Source organism: Adiantum capillus-veneris, chromosome 15 (genome assembly GCF_014529385.1).
Source record: "Adiantum capillus-veneris isolate H3 chromosome 15, ASM1452938v2, whole genome shotgun sequence".
Lineage (NCBI taxonomy): Eukaryota > Viridiplantae > Streptophyta > Polypodiopsida > Polypodiales > Pteridaceae > Adiantum > Adiantum capillus-veneris.
In genome coordinates this window covers 104,703,540-104,729,886 of record NC_140945.1, presented here as the reverse complement: position 1 = coordinate 104,729,886, position 26,347 = coordinate 104,703,540, and positions in this window count along the sequence as shown.

The window sequence follows — 26,347 nt, the reverse complement described above, 5'->3', positions numbered from 1 at the left end:
TGTGACTCGTGCAAGGCTATAGAGGCACTCGTTTTCCTTGTTGTTTGCACTCTAACAATGCCTCTTATATTACTGACCATATATTTCTCAGTTGGTGGGAGCTTTTGTGTTTTTTTTGTGAGAACTAGGTAGTTTAACACTGTCGATCTTTTACTTTTCCATGAATAGAAGCTATCCCAGGATGGCTGTTGAGCCAGCAGAGGATCACACCCACATTTTTGCTCACACCCATCATTTTGTAACCATTGATTGTAATAAATGTCTTTCCGACATTAATTTTGATTTGAGCCATTCATTAAGTAACGGGACTCAATTGAGTTTCCAGCTTGTAATCCCGAAGTAATTTCACCTGTTAATGTAAATAATTAGAGATGTTCTCACCTCCAAGGCTGAGGTATATAAGCCAAAGTTTTGTAACCTAAGAGGATTGAATTATTAATCAAAGTGAGTTTTTGAGCGCCGTGACTGTGTCTGAGAGAGAGAGAGAGAGAGAGAGAGAGAGAGAGAGAGAGAGAGAGAGAGAGAGAGAGAGAGAGAGAGAGAGAGAGAGAGAGAGAGAGAGAGAGTCTTATCTCCTTGCTACGCGAGCTACGGGACCGCCATTGGAGAAGCGACACCACCATTGTGTTAGCAACGGTGAGAGCTACGCACAGATACCAAGAGTGCGCGCTATCGGCTTCTACGTGTGGTAAGTTCCTACGAGCTTCGGTGTGAGTTTTCTTCCAACTCGTGTGTCAGAATAGAGCGTGCAGCATATCTATAGAACCACAACGAGTAGAGCTACACATTAGTACCATCGGGGTCAAGTTTCGGTCACCTGTATTTTTCGGCCTGTCTTCATACACGTTTACCGCACGGAGTGATTATAGGTTGATTTTACAGTTCAAATCTTTAGGGTGTTGTTCTTACCTAGTGCATAGACTTCCCCTTGAGTTTGAGATCGATTCAATGATTCTAGATCCTGTTTCGTATAGCATTCGTTCGTAGTACGGATTTCAGTCACTTGCGTGTTTTAGAACTTAGATTTGATTTCCTTAGTAGTGATTGTCATTAGAAGGTCGAGTAGGTGATTTGACACCCACCTAGTTGTTTCCATGCGCCTGCGGGTCAAGCTCCGTCCTCGTCTGACAAATTCTGTTGTTGGTTGAGTTCTCGCTATTTAGCTTCCGCTAGCGGCGTAACTGCCTTAACATTTGGCGCCGCTGCCGGGGACGAGAGCCCTAAGTAGGTGACCTTAGACTAATCCTACGAGGTGAGTCGTATAAACTACTTTGTATACTTTAGTTAGAAAAGATCTAGGAGTGGTGGACTCCGAAGGTCTCGAGAGATACTAGGAAGTGGGGTATTCCTGGGTCTTCCGTGTTGACAGTATTTTTAGTTTAGCTTAGATTAGATTGTTTTTGATGGTGTTTAAGTGGTTGTTGACATAAAAAGCATTTGCTACTCCTTGTGTGGTAGTAAATCTCTTTATATTTTCAATTGCAAAAAATCCATTTTATGATTAGAAGTAGCTTAGGTAGGGCCTGATTTGATCCTGATCTAGAGCTATCAATTGGTGTTCTATTTGCTTGATGTGTTTGATTGCATGTTAGATCACTGAAAAAGTCGCTTTGGTAGTGAAATATGCAATAAACAAAGTTCAGAAAAATTTTCTGTGTAACTGATTGTTGCTGAGCACTTAAAAGAGCTATTGGAAGAGTTCTGTGCTGAAAAACTGGAAATCTGCAACTTTAGACATCATACGCGTATGATGTCTTAGGACCTAAACAGAGACTAAAATTGAAAATTTGACATTGCCAGAGTGTTTAGAAGGGGGGTTTTACCCTAAGATCAACTTAAAACAAGAGCATTAACACTCAAAGAAACCCAAAAAGACAAGTCGGAGTCCAAGAAACGCAAAGAATAGGAAATTTTGGATTCAAATCTTGTTTTTACATTCAAACCTGACAAAAACACTTGAAACTCAATTATAAACATTGGAGAAGGCTTAAAACCAAAAATAGTCAAAATCTGGGACAAAAGACATCATACGCGTATAATGTCTTTTGGCACATCCACTGCTTATTTTTGAAATCTGACCTGACAAGATTGTTACAAACACTGTAGAAAGCATAAATATCAAGTTTGGACCCAAATTGATGAAAAAGACATCATACGCGTATGATGTCTTTGACCTAATTTTGGACATATTTTGATACTTTGCTAACACAGATCCATTGTAATAGCTGTCTAGAGGTTATATTTCAAGTTTCATCCCATTTGGATAACAATTGACCCAAAACAAGTCAAAAGCGGAAAATTGCCAAGAAAAGCCTGAAATTAGCCATAACTTGCTCAAACAGAGTTCAAACTGAATTTTGTGAGTGAACAGAGCATAAAGGGGCCACTGAGAGTGAGCATAACCAAAATAGTCAAAATCTGTGAAAAAAGACATCATACGCGTATAATGTCTTTTTCAGCATAACTGCAACAAAATTCTCACTTGATGAAACAGAAGTTGTCCAACTGACAAGATTAAACAATTGACCAAGTATCAGTCAGTTTGGATCAATTCTGACCACAAAAACTTGGGAAAACAAATTGCCGAGACGGAAAAGTTACAGTCCTTTAGGGGAATTGATGAATTTGAGATCGGGCAGGAATCTCCGGAATAATCAACCAAAACAAGGGGAACCAGCAAGTGTCATATCAACCGAGGGAAGTGTAAACCAAAGTTGGGTGCAACCATTAGAGCCGATCTTTGAAGGAAGTGTCTCTGATACTTCTTCGGAGAGATCTTACGAGATTTTCACCGAAAACTTGGAACACTTGAACCTGAACAACAGAGAAAATATGGCAGCAGGATCATCAAACCCTTCCGCCACAATGAAGCTATTGTTCATAAAATACCAGTACGACAATGAGCAAGGTGCCAAGATCTACAAAGATGGAATGGACCGCTATTGTGTAAAGATAGAAGATAGACCTAGTGAGTTCAAGGACTTAGTGCCTGTGAGCTATAGCGGAGATAGATATCTAGATGACGAGGGTACCATGTACTTGGTAGTCCTAAACCCTAACATTGTGGACAAGTGGGGATTGATGGGCACCAAAGCCAAAATAGATGAAGAACTCGAGGAGAAAGCACCAATAATGAACTTCCCTAATGCGAGGTTAAGAAGAGAGAATGAAACTACAAGGATCAACACTGATAACATCTATGTGGGGCTATACAAATATAATAATGGGGAGCAAGATCTCTATTATAGATGTGAAGAACCCTACACCGGAGAGTTGACAGACAAAAAAAGACTCTATGTCTTTACCTACACAGAGGGATCGGAAGTGAAAATTGCCGCTTACGATAAGTATGGCAGGCAATACTCAACAATGGGCAAGAAAGAATTAGAAGGATATACATACTTTGGGGGACCACTACATCAGTATTATGTTACTTCTAGCTCACATAGACCAGCACCAACAACTGGAGTGCAAAACTCAATGACAACAGGAGGACAAAGAACTCAGGTTGCTGACTCTTTCAGTCAACCTTGGGACTCGAAGCTCGGACCAATGGGATCATTACCCAGAGAGTCAATGAAGCGGAGTGCACCAATCCCCACATTTTTGAAGCGGAACCATCCATTTACCTCCTAGTAGTAGATTCAGGGCAGAGGAACCGACAAGGGTAACCCATGAAGTCCATGATGCTAGAGAAAGCTTTAGCCGAGACACAGGAGCAATGAGATTGGTAGCAGATCATAGACGTATGAGACCATCTCAAGTAGCCAAGTGTATGCCAAAGAAGTATGGTGGTTCAGGAGATCCGTATGCACATGTGTCACTCTTTAAGCAAGTCTTAAGAGCTGAGCAGATAACAGATTTCCATACACAATACGAGGGATTTGGTCTTACTCTAGAAGGTACTGCATTGACATGGTTTCAACCAATGAACATAGGGGGATTCCATGACATTGACCATTTGCTAAGAGAGTTTGCTGAGGAATTCTCAAAACGAGGGATTAAGCACAATACGGTCTCACAAATATATGCTTTTAAACAGAGAGAACACGAAAAAGTGAAGGAAGCTTCACTTCGCTTCAAACAATACATTGAGAGATGTCCAGTACGTGAACGACCACAAGATGACAGACTATCTGTTCTCTTTATTGAGGGACTGAGGAACGACACTCTCAAGAAGGACTTGCACTTGAAAGCTTGTACAAGTTTCGAGCAAGTAACGAGAGAGGCATTGTACTTAGTGGATAACTGTACGGTTTATGGAGAGGTGTCAGCGGATACAGATTTTGCATCCAGTAGCTCCTCCTCCGTAGCGAGCGAGACTACCACTAAAAAGAATGTTCAAACAACAACCATGCCAAATGTAGAGCAAATGATAGAAGATGCTCTAAAAAGGATGGCACCATACCAAAAACCATTGCCAAAACCACTGAAATGGTGTGCTATTGAACAAAAATGGACAAATCATCCAACAGAGGAGTGTTATTACAACAAAGGGTATGTAAGGGAGCGCCAGTATGCACCTCCTGCTCAATTAGCACCACCTCAGATACATCCAGTACCTCGATACCCAACGGGAAATGTACCAGGACCTATGGGGATAGAAAGACCGCAACCGGTATTGGGACAACAACCACCTTTACCAGGAGCAAGACCAGTGGGCATTAGATATGCACCAACCTTAGAGAATCAGGAAGAACAAGCCTTAGTGCCTGTTCAAGCCTATTATGAAGAATCGGGTGCACACATGTCTCCGACAGTGTATTACCCACCAGAAGAACCAAAACAACCAGAACCATGGGGCATGATGGGGAATGTTGGAATACCAACAATTACAAGTGCTTCTGATGAAGAGAGATACAATTTGGACGCAAGAACCTTGATGTTCATAGCTCATGGAGGGTTAACAGGACAAAGACCATCCTATCCACAAAGGACGAATCAAATGGGACCAAGACCAGCACTAGGACCCTGTTACAAGTGTGGAGGTGACCATCTGATGAATGTTTGCCCACATACGGAAATCATTAGAATTAACGCTTATTGCACTGAGTGTGGGGTTACTCACTTCATTGAGGATTGTTCAAAGAATCCAAACAAAGTGCAAAAGACGACATTGAATATGCTAGAAACTATTCCTACCAGCAGTGGGTCTGAAAATGAAACTCTGATACCAACGCAAGTTGTTACTAGAGCTCAAGCTAAGAAAACCACTAGAGAACCTGAGAATGGAAAGTTAGCGACTGAAGTGGTTAGTCAAGGACCGCGGAGTCAGAAAAACACATGGAAAGCTAGAAAAGCACGCATGAAGTTGAGAAAAGAACGTGAAGACGCTATTCTAGCTGAGGAACTAAAGCAAACTAAAGCTAGATTAGAAAAACTTGAGAGTCAAAACGGGAAACGAGAGATGAGCCCGGAAAGAACGAAACAAAAGAGTATCAAAGAAACAACGAGCTTAAGCTCAGGGGGATCAGTGCTAGTCGACAAAGTACACGAACCATTGGACGCACTGATGAGAGCTTACGAAGCTAGGTTAAAGAACAACCAAACACAAGAACAGAGGTGGATGACATACCCAAACGCGGAATTGGAAAAGCAGAGACTTGAAATGTGCCAGAGAATGATCGAGACTGCACAAGCCTTATTAGAACCACCAAAAGAAACAATGAATTGTGGAAAGGAAAACCCAATTCAGCAAGAGACTATCGTTTCACGGGTAGCTGAAAAGACTCCCAGTGCACAAAAGCCTGAAAATACACAAAAGGATGACCGCATAGTATTGAACACAACCGATCAGGAGATAGAGAGTTTTCATCCAGTCATACAGAGGATTTACGGAAAAGATGAGGATTACAATGAATTTTGGAAACAAGTGAGAGAGGCAAACTTTGCAAACGAGCTAAGTTGCCAAGCTAATCAGACAAATTGGGAAAAGGACATCAGGAATCCTCCCATAGTGGAATTTGAGGCAGGATCTCAAGTGGACTTGGATCTGCAATCTTACTGGGGAGATGGGGGCTCTGTTAGAACAATGGAGAGCAAACCTCATTCACTGAAAACCTTACCTTCATACTTAGGAGAGTATGAAGCAAAATCCGAGATTAGAGCACTTCCCTCACGAAAAATCTCATCAGAAAAAGTCATGGACTCGCAAGGATTGATAGAGATTTTGTCAACACCAGTGACATGCACTATCACTCTAGCTGAGCTTTTGAGGCTAAGACCACATATGTGGACCACTGTAGGAAAATGCTTGGAGAAATTCGGGATAAAAGATCCAACATCGAGATTGCAAGAGAGCATAGAGGAGCTGAGCAAGCCACAAAAGAACGCTAAGCCTGTACCCTTAAACAAGGTCGGAGAGTATTGCGAAGGTGAAGAGGGGAATACAACCTTACCAGTTGAATTCCAAGGAGTGAAGACGATGGCAATACTAGACAGCGGAGCTGGGGTAGCCATTGCTACAAAAGAAATCTGGAAAAAATGGGGGAAACCAGCAATAAGGAAGACTAGGTTGAAACTCCAATTAGCAGATGGACACATGGAGAAACCTATGGGGTTATTAGAGAAAGTTGTAGTGACTTCTTGCGGCATTGAATACGAACATACTTTTGCTATTGTCGATTTTGGCAAGGAGAATAACTATGATATCATACTGGGAAGACCATTCATGAGACAGTTGAAAATGGTCCAGGATTGGGGCTACGATCACATATACCTGAGAAATATGGAAACCACTACACGTGTGAACCTGAAAGACCATAGCTACAAAGATGTGAACCGAACACCGGTAGAGGAGTTTGATTCAGCTACTTTGGCGGGATCCGAATTTCCAGCTTGGTTAGGTAAACCCAAGGAGTTATGGATGTGTGGAGCTTCGAAATGTGGAAGTCTGAAACGAGAAGAATGTGTTTTAGAAAGGGCTATCGAAGACGAAACTTATGTAAGAGAACCCTTTCCAGAGGACACGTTTGAACCATTAGAATGGACACACATTCTAGCAACCCTAGATGTTTGTGCAATTCCGGATGGTCCCACAACGAAATTTTGCGACAAGGACGGGTACGACGTGGTTCCGTATTTCATGTTGAGAACTGTGCTCGAAAAAGAAACTGAAAAGAACGATACACTGGAAAAGGAAGATGAAGAAGAGGTGTTTCACGACATTCCCAATCATCCAGAGTGGGGAAATGAAGCAGACAACGAGTCAACGGACAATTCAAGCGGAAACGAAGAAACTATAACGGATGTCCGATTTTATGATTTTCCGAACCAAACTAAACAACGCCAGAAACACTATAGAGCAAAGAGAAAAACAAAAGGGGTTAGAACCAATCCGATGCCTAGAATAAGAGGAAAAAATCAATTCCTAATGCTAGTAAAGGCTGAAGATTGTGTTAAGGATAAGATTTCTGGAAGAATGAGAGGCAGTGATCAAAAGAGCTTACGAAAAGACAAAAGAGGCTCAAGAAATCAAGTTCAAAAGAATGGAACGAAAACTGAAACAGAAAAATCAGAAAAGAACAAGCGCAACAGAGAATACACGGAGTCCAAGTTAGAACGTAGAAACAAGTACAGAGAGCTCAAGAAAACTCTGAAGGAAGTTTGGACGACAGAAATTGAGAGTGGAGAGGACGAAAACGTCAAAATCAAGGAAAACATGGATGTTCCCTCTCACTATAGGAAATTCACAATAGAGGATAGGAAGGTGATATTAACCCCACCTATTCGAGAGAGGAAGGAGAACGAATCTTATGACGGACCGGAGGATGCAAAAAAAGTTGATTTAGCAGCTCCAGGTGAGACGCCTAGACCGGTGTACATAGCCACAGATTTGTCTCCAGGCGAGGAAGAGAGACTTTTGAGTCTTCTCAGAGAGTATAGGGATGTGTTTGCATGGTCTTATAAGGACTTAAAGGGAGTTGACCCATCGATATGCCAACACTCAATCCCACTGAAACAAGACGCAAAGCCTAGCAGACAGAGACCATACACATATAATGATACTTTTGCTAAGCGAATCAAGGAAGAGATAGATAAGCTAATGGAAGCTGAATTCATATACGAGATTGAACACACCGATTGGGTATCTCCGATTGTGGTAGTACCTAAGAAGAACGGAAAACTCCGAGTGTGTGTCAACTTAAAGAAAGTGAATGCTGCAACAATCAGGGACAATTATCCCCTGCCGATAACTGATCATGTTCTAGAGCGTGTATCAGGGAAAACAGCATACTCCTTTCTTGATGGTTTTTCAGGATATAACCAGCTAGCCATAGCACTGGAAGATCAACATAAAACAGCTTTTGCAACGGAGTGGGGAATTTATGCTTATCGGGTTATGCCTTTTGGTCTAACCAATGCTCCCGCAACCTTCCAGAGGCTGATGACGCATGCTTTCAAAGAATACTTAAGGCTGTTTCTCGAAATATACATGGATGACTTATGTGTACATTCTCTACTGAGAGATGAGCATCTAGAACACCTAAGAAAAGTATTTGAGAAATGTAGGACATATCGCATTTGTCTCAATCCTGAGAAATGTGTGTTTATGGTCCGACAGGGCAGAATTCTGGGACATATTGTCTCACAAAACGGAATATCCACGGATTTAGAGAAGATAAAAGTTATAGTGGATATGCCTAGACCAACCAATGCGAAACAAGTACAGAGCTTTATGGGACATTGCGGATATTATAGACGATTCATTTACATGTACGCTATAATAGGCCAACCACTTTACAGGCTAATAGTGAACTTTGAATGGACAGAGGAGTGTGAGGAATCATTCAAGAAATTGAAAGAGGCACTCATTACTGCTCCAGTCTTGAAATCACCAGATTGGGAGAAGATATTCCATGTGCACATAGATGCTTCTGCATATGCAATAGGATGCATTCTGGCTCAGCCAGAAGAAGGAGACATGGATTTTCCTATCTGTTACGCCAGTCGACAGCTCAACCATGCAGAGAAGAATTACACCACAACAGAGCGAGAAGGATTAGGAATGATCTATGCTGTGAAGAAATTTCGGCATTATCTTCTAGCCAACAAGTTTGTGTTTTTTACGGATCACCAAGCCTTGCTCTACCTAGTGAATAAACCATGCAATACCGGGAGAATAGTGAGATGGTTCATTATCTTACTGGAATTCGACTTCACGGTAGTAGTAAAGAAAGGAAAAACACATCTTAGAGCTGATCATCTTTCGCGATTGACGAATGGAGAAGACCCTATAGGAGTAGATGACGACATGCCAGACGCGTACTTGTTCAACATAGAAATGATACCTAAGTGGTCTCAAAATGTCGTTAACCTATTAACCTATGGAGGAGAGTTCGATAGAAGAGAATACAACCTGAAACATATTGCTATTCAGCAATCCAAGAATCTTCAATTGATTGCAGGAAGGTTGTATCAATTGGGAAATGATCATGTTTTACGACTATGCATCAATCCTGAGGAATATAGTATATATCTGCGCGAAGCACATGTTCAGGAATGTGCATTTCATTGTTCAAGAAGGAACACATATAGGAATTTGTTACAATTGGGAGTCTATTGGCCAGGAATGAAAGAAAGCGTACATGAATATGTCACTGTATGTATTGTATGTTCATCAAAACCGCCAGCCGAGTATTCGACATTATATCAGATAATGATCGCTCCAGAATGGAGTCAGTATATTGTTGAATATCTCACAAATAGAACTTTCCCAGAAGGAACGTCAAAAGCTCGTCAGAAATCTGTAGAGACAGAAGCTAGAGATTACGCTTTAATAGGAGATCAACTCTATAAGAGAGGTAAAGACAACCAGCTTAGGATTTGCGCATCAGAGTCTGAGTATGTGATAATCCTGGAGCAAGCTCATGGAGGAGTAGGTGGAGGCCATTTCTCAGGTGATAAGACAGCAAAACTTGTCTTAGCCGCAGGAATATGGTGGCCAACATTACATATGGACGCTGAGGAATACGTTAAACGGTGTGATGACTGTCAGCGGACCAAAGTACCACTTAAAAGAGATGATATGCCGCTTAGACCAATGATGGGGGCAAGAGCTTTTGCAAAATGGGGGATTGATTATGTCGGACCCATTTCACCTCCTGCATATAAGACTCATGCACAATACATCATTGTGGCTACAGACTATCTAACAAAGTGGGTCGAAGCAAAGGCAACTCAAAAAGCAGATGCCAGGACCACGGCACAATTTCTATATGAATACGTCTTTGTACGATATGGATTGCCAATAGAAATTGTGAGTGATCGAGGCACACATTTCATAAATGAAGTGATAGAGATCCTTCTAGATGAATTCATGGTAATCCATAGGAAATCAGCCCCGTATCATCCACAAGCAAACGGACAAGCTGAAGCAACAAACAAAACCATATGCACGGTCCTTACGAAGATTGTATCTGAGTCGAGAACTGACTGGGACCAGAAGTTGCATTCAACATTATGGGCATATAGGGTAGCATATAAAACATCAATAGGAACGACCCCATATAACATGGTTTTTGGGCTAAATGCTATCTTGCCAATAGAATTCTTGATTTCAACCTTAAGGGTGGCTAAGGATCTAGAGTGGACAGGGCACGAGCTCTCTGATAGAATAGATGACCTGGAAAAGCTAGATGAGCTTCGCCTAAAAGCAGTAGCTTCCATCTACGCTCAAAAAAGGCGACAAAAGGAATTTTTTGATAAGCATGTGCGGACTAAAGAGTTTAAAGTTGGGGACTATGTCCTAGTTTACACTCTGAAACAGCATGCTAAGAAGCTTAAAAAGCGAGGGATGGGACCTCTGGTGATTAAAGATCTATCACCAAGTGGAGCCGTCAAGCTTGCTACATTAGACGGAGAAGAAATGCCCAATTGGATTAGTGGATGCAGAGTGAAAAAGTATCTGTTGCCGCTAACACAAGACATGCTTCTCAAAATACATCAAGAAAAGCTGCGTGTCCAGAAAAAGAAAAAGATTGAGGAGGAAGCGCAAGCCGAGGCGAAGGAAAGAATGGAGAAAAGAAGACTACTGCGTCAGAAACAGCGCAATGAAGGAGCAATACGAATAAACGCAGTTAGTATAACAGAAATGGGGAATGACAAAGAAGAACCCATCATTGAATGCAAAGTAGGACCAACCAAATCAAAGCCAGAGCACTATTGGATTCAGGAGCTCAAGCTAACCTACTTTCACTCAGTTTGTATAGACAATTGACAAATGACACTAAACTACAAACTGCCAAGCAAGAGTTAAAAGTTACTCTGAGAATTCAATCAAAACTGTCGGATGCACAGTTTTACATATACAGATTAACCAATATGTGTATCCTCATATGTTTTACGTGGTTGAAGACCAAGCTACACAACATCCATTATTGCTAGGACAACCATGGCAGAAGCAATATAATGCAATGATTGACTGGAGTTCTAAATCAGTGCTTATCAAATACGAAGGTGAAAGTCAATCAGTTAAGTTCACCAAAGGAGCAGAGCCAACTCCAAAGGAAGAATCCACGGACAAGGGCAAACAACAAACAGAGAAAAAGAAGAAGCAGTGGCAACCAAAAGTTTCTATACAACCGGATTACTCTTCGACAAGGAATTCTCAACAGTGGATAAGAAAGACAAGCAATAATATAACAGCTCAACCTTGGAAAAAAATGGAGTCAACGTTGGTATGGAGACCAAAAAAGGTGGTGCCAGAAAACACAAACAGAGTCTTCAATACCAGACAACAGAGTGATCCCCGACAATCAAGGACAGTGAAACAGATCTGGATTTCAAAGAAGTTTATGACGGCACAAAGCTACAGCAAGCAAATTTGGATCCCAAAGATTTGTAAACAGGAACTCCCTTCAATACAATCAACGGAAACTCCTAGGTATTTCAAGGCGAGGACATCAACACACAGAACAAAGCAGGTTTGGGTCGCAAAGAGTTCGTGGCAAGCACAAGCAAAGCGGAAGCAGATTTGGATTGTGAAAAAAGACAACAAGGTAATGAAGAATCCATCTACTGGTTCTACTACCGAAGTGCCAAGACCAACCCAAAACCCGACCACCAATCCTTCAATCAAACAAAGAGCAGCTTTATTGGAAAGACTGTTGTATCATCGCTCTACAATTGCATTGGGAACTTATGACCAAAACAACTACAATGCTTCACCCACAGACACTTCATAGTCGTCCGGGAGGACTCAGACTAGGAGGGGGGGAGGTATACAGGAGCTACAAAGCAGCTACAAGCGGAAAAAACAAAGAAAAACAAAAATTATATTACAAGGGCAGTGTCTTACATGATTTTGCAATTTTTTATGTTTGATTGCGGATATTGATAATATTTATGCCCTTATATACCTTGTTTTGCAACAAGAAGAGATCAAATGATGAATTTGGGTCTCTAGATGTGTAAATATCACTAAATAAGAGTGTTTTTGGAGCTAAAAAGTGGAAAAAAGTGGTAATCCAAGTCCAAAAATCACAAAGAAGTGTATATTCATATACACAGGGTTACCAGCTATTTATCGTGTATGTTTGGAATTTTTTGGCTTCAATTTGCTATTTTCCTTTATTTTTTATGATTTTCTTAATAAAAATAAAAGAAAAATAAAAAAGCAGGTGAAATGAGATCGGAAAAAAGAAAAGAATAGACGGTGATGATCCTAATGACAAGGGCAACCCATGGTAAAAATTGGGTACAATTCTGAAAAAGTTGCGGAAAGCCCGAAATGACAGAATTTTGGCAAAGTGGACAGATTTCTCAGAAACAGGTCAAACGGAGTCCAAATTGAGAAATTTCAAATCCTAAAGTGCATTTCACGACGAGATAGGAGCACATGTCAAATTTGGTAACAAGTGATCCGGGAAGCCCGAAGTTAAGTATTTTTCACTTCACTATCAAGCTCATTTCCACTATTACCTTCTTGGAGAGAGCAAAGAGCACACAGGAGCATCCGACCTTCTACCGCCTTCTACGACTGCTACGAGAGCTCAGAGGACACCAGACATGAGAGGTAGACTCGTTGCCATAAGCTTTTGATGCTTATCGTTAACTTTTGTCGCGAAAACTCACCAAAACCAAGAAACAAGAGCAGACGGGGAATGGGGAAGAACGCTAGGTAGGGGAACAACTGCCTAACCAAACCTTACAAGAACTTAGAGGTGGGTTACCCTAGTATAGGAGATGAGTTCCTAGCACTCAAAGCTCGAGAAAGAACAACTGGAAAAACCCTAGGTCAACAGAGCCTGCAAGAGGCAAACAGAAAAAAGTTGTCAGAACGACACAAAACTTCTCAGGAAGCTTAACAACATCGAGGGCAACGCAACCATGGAGTATCTCCGGGTTTGGATCACCAAAAGTAGGTCGGAACAACCGATTCGACTGCGGACACACAAAGCGTCATTTTGGCATAACGGCTAAAATTGACGACCAAAAGACATGAAACTTCACAAGCAGCTTCAAATATACATGGATGACTTATGTTTGCAAGCAAAACCCAAAAGAAAGCTGATTCACTTACCGATGGTGAAAAAGACGCTTTCGGGCAACCAAATGGAGAAAGATAGAGAACGGGGAGCCAAAGTCAAGTTCAACCAACTGGATGGCTTCACAACATATCCAATGAGCTGGAAATGCAACTCTCAAGAAGAAAAGTTGAAGAAATTCAACTCCAAGGCAAAAAGACGACTTCGGAGACTGAAATGCCTATAAGGGGGCTTTTTAGCTAAACTGATGACTTTTTAAGTTGAAAACTAGTTAGCAGGGCTTAGGGCACTAGCACAAAGCATTCTTTACACAAAAAGACCAACATTTCAAGAAAAGACATCATACGCGTATGATGTCTCACAGCATGATTTTCACATCCATTTCAACATTTGAGTGCATAGCCTCATTCCACATGTTAATCACATCCTATGAACCAAGTATCATGAGAATTGGAGTTAGAAAACCCAAGGAAAGCCAAAAAGACGCAAAGTAGGCCATAAAATTGATTTTTGGTCCTAATTTTGTCAAAATAACTCCAAACTCATTGAAACTTTGTAGGATTGTTGATTAACACATCTACAAGCTATCTGGAACCAAAAAGCACCATTTTGACACAAAAGACATCATACGCGTATGATGTCTATTTGCACTTACAGAGCCAAAAATGCTCATTTGTCATCATACATCCATTATATATATCTAATACATGCTACATATGAAGTTTGGAACCATTTGGTCAAGTGGATCACCCCATTAGCCCAATTAAGAGAAAATCCTTCATACAAAGCCTATTTTTGTCCCAAATCCAACATATTCAAGTCCAAACCAAGATTTGAGTATAAACAGTCCTTCACTAGCACATGGAGAGTCCACAGAACCAATCCCATGAAAAATTGATGAAAAAGACATCATACGCGTATGATGTCTCCAGAGCCATTTTTAGCCCAAAATCTATCCAAACTTCATAAATCCACTGAATAAGCCTATCTAAAGCCAAATCCAAGCTTATAGAGAAATTTGGTCCAAAAATGCACTAAAAGACATCATACGCGTATGATGTCTCACTATGTGATTTTGGCACCTCAGGGCTTCAACCACCAAACAGAAGTGTTCTACATGCCATTTGAAAGTAATCCACCAAGTTTTACCCAATTTGGATCATAAAATCCATTTCCCTTTCAAAATTTTGCCAAGAGCCTGAACTGGACTAAACTGGCCAAAACTTGACCAAATGGGATCCAAACTCAAATCCAAGCATATGATACTCATGTATACACTATCAGCTACAAGCACAACCAATATGAAGTCATTTTGACACAAAAGACATCATACGCGTATGATGTCTCAGCATGATTTTTGAGCCCAGTTTGCATATTTTTTCACCTACATTGCATCCTTAGGCCCTGAATAGCTCATGTTTCAATTTTCAAGTCATTTGAATAGTTAAAAGCTTCATTTCGGCTTTCAGTACTAAAAAGACGCTAACTTCTGAAATTGGAGTTACAGGATCCATGGATTCCGCTAAGTCATCGGCAACTAAGAGAAAAAGACCAACCATCAAGGATGCTCTTGCAGAAGCAGAACCTTTTGATATTCCAACAGAAACCCTAAAGCCAACCAAGACTTGGTTGGAGGAAGCAGTACTAGAAAAAGAGGGAATAAAGATCTACCAGGGGACTTTCAGAGATCCTCAAGGGCAATCGGTCGATGTACCTATGATCCCACGAGAATTAGTGGATTATAGCAGATCAGAGAACATAAGCAGATACCTGGAAAAGGCTGACTTACACAGGTTCTTCACCTCGAGACCATCAGGTGCAGACACAAGAAGAGTGTATGAGTTGGCAACATCCATTCAGAAGGATGGGAAATCCACGTTGACAGCCATGGATGGAGAAACAGTTGAAGTACAGATCACTCCACAGCTCATTGCAGATGCATTGAAGCTGCACAACAAAGGGAGTTCTGTCAGGGAAAGAAGGGAGACCATAGAGGTCTATGGATCAAAGAAACAAAATACAACCTACGGAGATATGGCAGATCAACGAGCTGCAACCCTTTGCCGATTATACAACCAGTTTTTCCATGTGTGCACCACCCCATGCCATTGCGACTACCATCACATGGGCACTGAAGAGCAACGTGCCAAAAGAGGTGAATTATGCTCAATACATCCACGAGCAAGTAATCGCCATGCACAACCAGAAGCCAAAGTACATAGGAGGAGGAGAAATCCTAACAAGAATAGCTTATGAAGCTATTGGAGCCAGAGATCAAGGGCCACGGATCCCCTCCCAGAATGAGTGGCTTAGAGAAGCCGATGAGGAGGAAGAATAGCAAGAAGTATCCAAGAGGGCGTCCACAAGAGCACGTCGAAAACTAGAAATAGTTTCAGAACCTGAAGAGGCTGTGGACGAGCCGCTAAAGAAGAAAGCGAAGAAAAAGGCCGATCCCAAGCAAACCAAAAGTCAAAAAGCCGCAAGAATGGAAAGGCTGGTAGAGCAGTTTAGAGCGGAAAGAGCTCTAAAGGGGGACTTTGAAGAAATGTGGGTGCCAGACCCCAGTAAAGTCGGAACCAGCTCAGCCAGGCCACATGTTGATCAATATATTAGAGCTTATGAGGAGTCGGAGGCCATACTGGAGCAGCAACCTGTCGAGCCTTATACTGAAGAGGAAGTACAGCTTTTAAAAGCTGAGCTGCAAAAGGACGACAAGGGGAAGAAAAAAATAGATGAGTCTACTGAACCTCAAGAGAAAGATGGGGAAGCAAACAAAGGGAAAGCCAAGATGACTGAGGATAATCAGCCCTCTTTTACTGTTGTACCAAGCCCGAAGAAGATGGAAATTATTGTGGAGGAAACCACAATAGAAATAGAAACAGAAATTATGGAAAAGCCGAAGGCCGGAACCAAGGAAGAGGAGATAGATCCAGTTCAGCAAAAGAAAGATGATTATGAGGATCTGGTAGCGATCGGATACAGTGAAGAAGAGGCCCTGGAGGCAGTTTATGGGATATCCCTACGGAAACAAGATGATCGGAAAGGGACGAAGGAAAAGACAAAGGGTACAATGGAGAGTAAAGAGAAAATGGACGAGCCGAAGCATTGGAGGTGGTGGCAGAAAGAGCTGTCAAGTTGACAGATGAAGATGAAAAAGACATGCACATGGTGCATGAACTGCTCAGCAAGATTAAAGAAAGATCCAGAGCAAAGGAAGTAGCACTTGAGACAGCAAAACAAAAGGAAGCAGAGTTGCAGAAGAAGTTAGAGAATGCTATGACTGAATCTGAAAGTCATAAAGCATCACTCTACGACGCAGAAAACGAGAGAGACGGCTTGATACTCCAACTAGCCGAAGCTTCAAGAGAGGTAACAAGTTCACAGGAAGCAAAGGAGCGAATAGAAGATGAGCTGGAGGCAGCCAAGGATGAGCTCATTGAGCTAAGGGAAAGAGTCGAACTTCAAGAAAGGACAATCATGAGACTCAGGACCACCCCTAGAGCTAGCAGAGCAGGAACAGAACAAGAGGGAGCCCTCGTACCAGCTCTGGAAGATCAGGTCAGAAGTCTGCAAAGAGAGCTGAGGTTAGAGCAAGTGCAAAGATTGCACATGGCGGAGGGATCATTGGCTGCAGAGGAGAGGCTCACATCAGAAAACCAAACACTAAGGACAGAAAATGAGGCCCTCCGCAAACAGCTCCAAGACCTCCAAGAGCAACAAAGAAGAGAAACAGAGCCACCACAAGAAGAAGCAGGGGGAGCAGCCATAGAGCTACCAGAAACTGGAGAGGCAACCACAATTGAAGATCCAGCCCCAGTTCAAGAAGTGGCCTCGACTTCAGGAATCTCCGAAGAAGAAGAACAAAGGCTCCAGGACCAAATAGAAAAGTCAACAGAGGAAAGTGCCAAGGCGGAAATGGAATGGGAAAGGAGACTCCTCATCTCCATTAGACTTCAAGGTTTAGACACAAAAGTGCTCCATGAAGAGTGGATGCAACCCAGCCTGCCTTTCCCTCTGATGAAATTTGAAGTGATAAAGACGAAAAAGAGAATAGAGGAGGAGCAGTATGTCGCTCTTTACGAAGGCGACATCACAAAGGATGAACAATCAAAGAAGATTGTAGATTCTCAACCTAGATGGAGGAAAGGTTGGCTGAACAAATACCCAGCCTACCTCATCTACTTGGTAGAGGCTCCAAAGGAGATTCGGGAGGATGCAACCTTCTGCCCGGTGCCAAGAGTCAGAAGCTGGAAAGAGCATGGCAGGATTGCAGAAAAGAAGCCAAATTGGCTTAATTACCCAAGGATGCCAGGACCAAAGGCAGGAGAGAGAATAGGTAAAGCCTACATGGTGAAAACCCTAACGGGCACCATCAAAATCTTTACTGGCTCTCCTGACCTTTCGTGTCAGATGCTAAAGAAAATCTGCAGGACTCTCCTAGCATGCATTGAAGTGTTCGCGCCAGATAAAGCCACGACCTCGAGTCTACTATCGACGGCCGACACAGTGACGGATATGATGCATGATCTTTCATTGCAGCCATCACCAAAGGTGTTACATCTCTTATACCAAAGAATTATGTTTTTGCCTAGCTTCCACATGCAAACATTCGAAGAAGCTTTCTACACCGGCTTTTTCACGCACGAAAGCAAAATATTCGACCCAACCTTGACCATCGGCAACCTACGCTACGAATCACATTTGCAGATGCTCAAGACGACAGGACTCTATTGACCAAGCCTAAAGGTCATGTCAGGGACGACATGAACGCGGAGGGGGGGAGTGTTGAGCCAGCAGAGGATCACACCCGCATTTTTGCTCACACCCATCATTTTGTAACCATTGATTGTAATAAATTTCTTTCCGACATTAATTTTGAATTGAGCCATTCATTAAGTAACGGGACTCAATTGAGTTTCCAGCTTGTAATCCCGAAGTAATTTCACCTGTTGATGTAAATAATTAGAGATGTTCTCACCTCCAAGGCTGAGGTATAGAAGCCAAAGTTTTGTAACCTAGAGGAGATTCAATTATTAATCAAAGTGAGTTTTTGAGCGCCGTGACTGTGTCTGAGAGAGAGAGAGAGAGAGAGAGAGAGAGAGAGAGAGAGAGAGAGAGAGAGAGAGAGAGAGAGAGAGAGAGAGAGAGAGAGAGAGAGAGAGAGAGAGAGAGTCTTATCTCCGTGCTACGCGAGCTACGGGGCCGCCATTGGAGAAGCGACACCGCCATTGTGTTAGCAACGGTGAGAGCTACGCACAGATACCAAGAGTGCGCGCTATCGGCTTCTACGTGTGGTAAGTTCCTACGAGCTTCGGTGTGAGTTTTCTTCCAACTCGGTTGTCGGAATAGAGCGTGCAGCATATCTATAGAACCACGACGAGTAGAGCTACACATTCGTACCATCGGGGTCAAGTTTCGGTCACCTGTATTTTCGGCCTGTCTTCATACGCGTTTACCGCACGGAGTGGTTATAGGTTGATTTTGCAGTTCAAGTCTTTAGGGTGTTGTTCTTACCTAGTGTATAGACTTCCCCTTGAGTTTGAGATCGATTCGATGATTCTAGATCCTATTTCGTATAGCATTCGTTCGTAGTACGGATTTCAGTCACTTGCGTGTTTTAGAACTTAGATTTGATTTCCTTAGTAGTGATTGTCATTAGAAGGTCGAGTAGGTGATTTGAAACCCACCTAGTTGTTTCCATGCACCTGCGGGTCAAGCTCCGTCCTTGTCTGACAAATTCTGTTGTTGGTTGAGTTCTCGCTATTTAGCTTCCGCTAGCAGCGTAACCGCCTTAACAACTTGTATGCACCTTTCCTAGCTTTAGTTGTCCCTCTTCCAAAAGAGTGCGTATGAAGTGATATCTCACCTCAATGTGCTTTGTCCTTGAATGAAAGGCTGAGTTCTTCGCAAGATGGATAGCGCTTTGGCTATCACTATACAAGACACAATTGTCTTGTTTGAATCCAAGCTTTTCTAAGAATCTGTGAAGCCACATAATTTCTTTGCTTGCCTCCGTCATTGCTACATACTCTGCTTCCGTGGTAGAAAGTGAAACCACTTTCTGCAGCTTTGAAGCCCAGCTTACTGCTGTGCCTCCAACCGTGAACACATAGCCAGTAGTGCTCCTTCGAGTATCTTTGTCACCTGCCATATCTGCATCAGTATACCCTTCTAGAAAAATATCAGTTCCTCCAAAATACAAAGCATTTGTTGTTGTCCCTTTTAGATACCTAAGTATCCACTTCACAGCTTGCCAATGCTCTTTACCTGGGTTGTCCATGAACCTACTCACAACTCCCACTGCATGTGCAATGTCTGGCCTTGTCCAGACCATAGCATACATTAGAGAACCTACCGCTGCAGCATATGGAACTTTAGACATATAGGCTATCTCCTCTTGTGTATTTGGACACATATCCTTCGTTAGTTTAAAATGACCAGCCAAAGGTGTAGAAACTGGTTTTGCATTTTTCATTGCAAACCTTTCTAGTACCTTCTTGATGTAATCTTCTTGAGATAGCTTTATTGTCTTCTTCGTCCTGTCCCTTGATATTTTCATACCAAGTATCCTCTTTGCAGCACCTAAATCTTTCATTGAAAAAGATTTGGACAGCTCCTCTTTTAGGTCTTTGATGTCCTGCATGTTAGCACTTGCAATCAACATGTCATCAACATACAACATTAGGATGATGAATTTCCCATCTCCCAAATTCTTCGTGTAGACGTAGTGATCCGAGTTGCATCTTGTGAATCCATGATCCAACATCCATCGATCAAACTTCAAGTACCATTGTCTTGATGCTTGCTTTAAACCATACAAGCTCTTCTTTAATCTGCAAACCATTTTCTCCTTACCTTTTACTTCATACCCCTTTGGTTGAAGCATGTAGATTTCCTCCTCTAAGTCACCGTGAGGGAATGCCGTATTTACATCCATTTGCTTGAGATTTAGATCATGAGCAGCCACAAGGCTTAAGACAAGCCTAATTGAGTTCATTTTTACAAGAGGAGAAAATATTTCATTGAAGCCAATACCTTTCTTTTGAGAAAACCCTTTTACCACAAGCCTAGACTTGTACCTTTTCTTCCCACCTTCTTCTTCCTTCAGCTTGTACACCCATTTGTTTTGAAGTGCCCGCTTACCTTTAGGCAACTCAACCAACTCCCATGTTTGGTTGCGATGTAGTGAGTCCATCTCCACTTGCATGCTCTTCGTCCATTCTTCTTTGGATTCATGTTGCATAGCTTCTTCGTATGATTCCGGCTCTCCAGAATCTGAGATCAAGAGATGGTTGAAGGAAGGAACAAACCTTTCTGGAGGTCTACTTGCTCTTGTAGATCTTCGGGGAATAGGTTGAGGCTCCTCATTTGGTTGACGTTGTTGCACATTGTCACCGTTTGCAGTCCTTGAGTCTTCACCGTCCTCAAGCTCCATGTACTCATCACCCGTTTCTTTTGTTTTTTTTCTTTCCAAGTAATCTTTGTACATATTTTGTTCGTTAAAAATTACATCCCTACTCCTTAAGATTTTACCATCTTCAGGATTCCATAGGCGATACCCAAAGTCTCCTTCTCCATAGCCAATGAAGAAACACTTTTTGGACTTTGCATCTAGCTTTGATCTTAGGCTTCTATCTATGTGCATGAAAGCCTCACACCCAAACACTTTGAGAAATGCATAATTCACCGGTTTACCTATCCATGCCTCTTCTAGAACTCCCCCATCCAATGCCGTTGAGGGTGACCGATTGATTAAGTACAGAGACGTACTTACAGCTTCCGCCCAAAGCTCAAGCGGTAGGCCTACATGTATCCGCATGCTTCGTGCTCGTTCCATGATTGTCCTGTTCATCCTTTCTGAAATCCCTCTTTGTTGAGGTGTCCTTGGGGTTGTCCTTTGCCTCCGAATGCCATTGCTAGCACAAAAGCTTTCAAAAGCTTGGCTGCAATATTCGCCTCCATTGTCGGATCTGAGGCATTTAACCTTGGTACCTGTTTCATTTTCCACAAAGGCTTTCCACCTTTGAAATATAGAAAATACATCGGATTTATTCTTCATGACATAAACCCATGTTTTTCTACTCGCATCGTCTATGAATGTTACATAGTACAATGAGCCACCAAGTGATGGTGTACTTGCAGGACCCCAAACATAAGAATGAACCAACTCAAGTTTTTTATTTTTTCTTTGATTTCTTGATTTTTGAAATTTTACCCTCTTTTGTTTACCATAAACACAATCTTCATAGAACTCTAAGTCCACTTCTTTCAAACCTGGTAGAAGCTTCTTTGTTTGAAGGATTTGCATTCCTTTGGCACTCATATGCCCAAGTCGGTAGTGCCACACCGCACTGTCAACTTCTGTAGTTGCTGCACAAGCTCAAGGTTGCGTGTTAACAGTACACAAGTAAAGTGTACCGACTTTTTCTCCCTTGGCAACCACCAAAGATCCCTTTGATCTTCTACCGTTTGTTTCCGAATGCAATGTTGTGACCTTCATCGTCCAAGTTAGAGATCAAATTTTTTCGAAGAGAAGGAACATGCCTAACATCTTTAAGCTTCCATTCATTTTCGTTAGCAGTTTTGACAGAAACTGTACCTTTGCCGACAATCTCACAAGCTTCATCATCTCCCAAGTATACATACCCAAAATTACCTTTGGTGTAGTCTTGGAAATGTTGCTTCTGTGGTTTCGCATGGAATGAAGCCCCGGAATCTACTATCCACGAATGAGACACATTGTCTAATGAGAGAATTAGAGCATCTTGCTCTACTTTACCTGCCACATTGGCCTCCAATGTTGGCTTGTTGTCTTGAGACTCTGTCTCCTTCTTCTTCTTGGACCAGCAATCCTTCTTGACGTGGCCCTTCTTGCCGCAGTTCCAACATTCAAGAACTGACTTTGTGCGTGACTTGCTCCGCCTTGAGCGATCACGTCCCTTTTGGTTTTTGAACCTCTCCTTAGGCCTTCCTCTTGTTTGCACTGATAGTGCAGCACTTGATGATTCTCATGTGCTTCTCCTTCGCATTTCCTCGCTTAGGAGAACACCCACAACATCATCAAACTTAAGAGTATTTGTGCTAGAGATAGAATTACTTACAGCCATCACAAGGCTGTCCCAACTATCTGGTAGAGATGATAGTATAAGGAGAGCTCGCACTTCGTCATCGAAATTGATTTTCACTGATCGAAGTTGACTTATGTTTGTGTTAGTCATTTAGGTGTTCTGCAACTGAACCATTCTCTACCATCTTTAGATTGAACAAGCGCTTCAGAAGAAATACCTTATTGGATGCCGATGGTTTCTCGTAGAAGTCGTCAAGTGACTTCATCAAGTCCTCCGTGGTCTTCATCTCCGAAACATTGAAGGCCACTGTTGACGCCAAGCTTAACCGGATTGTTCCCAGTGCCTTTCGATCAAGGACTATCCATGCTTCATCTGCCATTGTTGCGGGCTTCTTCGCAAGACCGCCTAGTGGCAAATAGAGGTCCTTCTGGTAGAGATAGTCTTCAATCTACATCTTCCAATGTTGGTAGTTTTTGCCATTGAACTTCTCAATCTTGAGCTTCCCTTCCTCCGCCATAACTCCCACTCAATTCAAGGAATCCTTTCCTTGAGATAATTTAGCTACAAGCAAACCTTGCTCTGATACCAGTTGTTAGGAAATAAGACGTAGCTAAACTTGATTTTTAAGTAGATTACTTAATGGAGAGAGATAGATTTCACACACAAGAGATTATAGAGTAGAGAGAGAGAGAGAGAGAGAGAGAGTACACATGATATACGTGGTTCACCCAATGTGGGCTACGTCCACGGGAAAGCAGCCACTCAATGGCTTTAGTACTTCAAAACAAGAAGTAGTTTACAAAGGGATTATACCCTTAATGGAGCTCCCGCCTTGCTTCACTCTCACCACCTCACACTCACCTTGTTGCATCAACTTCACACTCTAAAATGTGTGTAGAAATGGCCTCCTTTTATAGGCCAAAAGGGCTGCCCTCTCTTATGAGAGACAGCCATGTGTAGCCGCCCTTATGCAAATAAGTCCAAATCAGACCCTCCAATCCGCCCATGTGTGGCTGCCCTTGAGAAGACAAGTCCGCTTTTGAATTCGGCCACCGGCCATTGACTTTCAACCACCGGCCACCGGCCATTGACTTCCAACCACCGGCCATCGGCCATTGACTACCGGCCACCGGCCAAATAACCGATTGTTTTCCGACCACTTTTCGGCCGCCGTCCAGCCATAATATTCCGGCGAAAAAGAATATTCCGGCCAAAAAAAGCCTCGGGGGCCTCCGCCCCCAAGGCCTCTAAAGTTGCCCCTGATTCTTGTCCGTGAAAATTTTTGGTTTTCGGTGAGTGATTTTCCTTCACGCACGATGGCTTCTCCTCATAATGGGGGCCTTACAAATGTGCGATTTTACCACAGAAAATTACAAGGGTAAATCAGGCTCCATACTTAACAAATACGGCATTCCCTCACGATGACTTAGAGGAGGAAATCTACATGCTTCAACCAAAGGGGTATGAAGTAAAAGGTAAGGAGAAAATGGTTTGCAGATTAAAGAAGAGCTTGTATGGTTTAAAGCAAGCATCAATACAATGGTACTTGAAGTTTGATCGATGGATGTTGGATCATGGATTCACAAGATGCAAGTCGGATCACTGCGTCTACACAAAGAATTTGGGAGATGGGAAATTCATCATCCTAATGTTGTATGTTGATGACATGTTGATTGCAAGTGCTAACATGCAGGACATCAAAGACCTAAAAGAGGAGTTGTCTAAATCTTTTTCAATGAAAGATTTAGGTGCTGCAAAGAGGATACTTGGTATGAAATATCAAGGGACAGGACGAAGAAGACAATAAAGCTATCTCAAGAAGATGACATCAAGAAGGTACTAGAAAGGTTGGCAATGCAAAATGCAAAACAAGTTTCTACACCTTTGGCTCGTCATTTTAAACTAATGAAGGATATGTGTCCAAAGACACAAGAGGAGATAGCCTATATGTCTAAAGTTCCATATGCTGCAGCGGTAGGTTCTCTAATGTATGCTATGGTCTGGACAAGGCCAGACATTGCACATGCAGTGGGAGTTGTGAGTAGGTTCACAGACAACCCAGGTAAAGAGCATTGGCAAGATGTGAAGTGGATACTTAGGTATCTAAAAGGGACAACAACAAATGCTTTGTATTTTGGAGGAACTGATATTTTTCTAGAAGGGTATGCTGATGCAGATATGGCAGGTGACAAAGATACTCAAAGGAGTACTACTGGGTATGTGTTCACGGTTGGAGGCACAGCAGTAAGTTGGGCTTCAAAGCTACAGAAAGTGGTTTCACTTTCTACCACGGAAGCAGAGTATGTAGCAATGACGGAGGCAAGCAAAGAAATTCTGTGGCTTCACAGATTCTTAGAAGAGCTTGGATTCAAACAAGACAATTGTGTCTTGTACAGTGATAGCCAAAGCGCTATCCATCTTGCAAAGAACTCAGCCTTTCTTTCAAGGACAAAGCACATTGAGGTGAGATATCACTTCATACGCACTCTTTTGGAAGAGGGACAGCTAAAGCTAGGAAATGTGCATACAAGTGAAAATCCTGCAGACATGTTTACAAAGGTGGTCAACAAGGAGAAGTTCAGCTTTTGCTCATCTTCAATCGGCATTCAATGATAAGAAGCCAGAATGGAAAGCAGTCACAGGTTTGGTTTGGAGATCAGTCTCCAAGTGGGAGATTGTTAAGTATGGAGCCTGATTTACCCTTGTAATTCTCTGTGGTAAAAGCGCACATTTGTAAGGCCCCCATTATGAGGAGAAGCCATCGTGTGTGAAGGAAAATCACTCACCAGAAACCAAAATTTTCACGAACAAGAATCAGGGGCAAATTTAGAGGCCTCGGGGGCGGAGGCCCACAAGACTTTTTTTTCTGCCGGAATATTATGGATGGACAGCGGTCGGAAAGTGGTCGGAAAACAACCGGTCGGTTGGCCGGTGACCGGTAGTCAATGGCCGATGGCCGGTGGTCGGAAGTCAATGGCCGGTGGCCAGTGGTCAGAAGTCAGTGGCCGAATTCAATGGCCGGTGGCCGAATTCAAAAGCGGACTTGTCTTCTCAAGGGCGGCCACACATGGGCGGATTGGAGGGTCCGATTTGGAATTATTCGCACAAGGGCGGCTACACATGGCTGTCTCTCATAAGAGAGGGCAGCCCTTTTGGCCTATAAAAGAAGGCCATTTCTACACACATTTCATAGTGTGAAGTTGATGCAACAAGGTGAGTGTGAGGTGGTGAGAGTGAAGCAAGGCGGGAGCTCTATCAAGGGTTTAATCCCTTTGTAAACTACTTCTTCTTTTGAAGTGCTAAAGTCATTGAGTGGCTGCTTTCCCGTGGACATAGCCCACATTGGGTGAACAACGTATATCGTGTGTACTCTCTCTCTCTCTACTCTATAATCTCTTGTGTGTGAAATCTATCTCTCTCCATTAAGTAATCTACTCAAAAATCTATTTAGCTACGTCTTATTTTCTAACATGAACATCTTCTTTCGACAACAACAAAAGGCTTCAAAAACAACAATAATAGTCCCAGAAGCATCACAAGTCCATGCAAAAAAGGAACAACCAACCATAACAGAGAAAGGTAAATCTAGAGTAAACACTCAAGCAAATCAACCTTGTAAGTCAACTTTACCTTCATCGAGTTTCCATCAAACTTCCTACACAGCCTCTACATCAAAAGCCAAAACATTGACAATGCAATGGAAACCCAAGCAAAAAGGGTTTATCAACCAAAGTTTTTATCATAACAAAGCCTCTAGAAAATCCCAAAAGAATCAAACAAGTGTTAGTATGC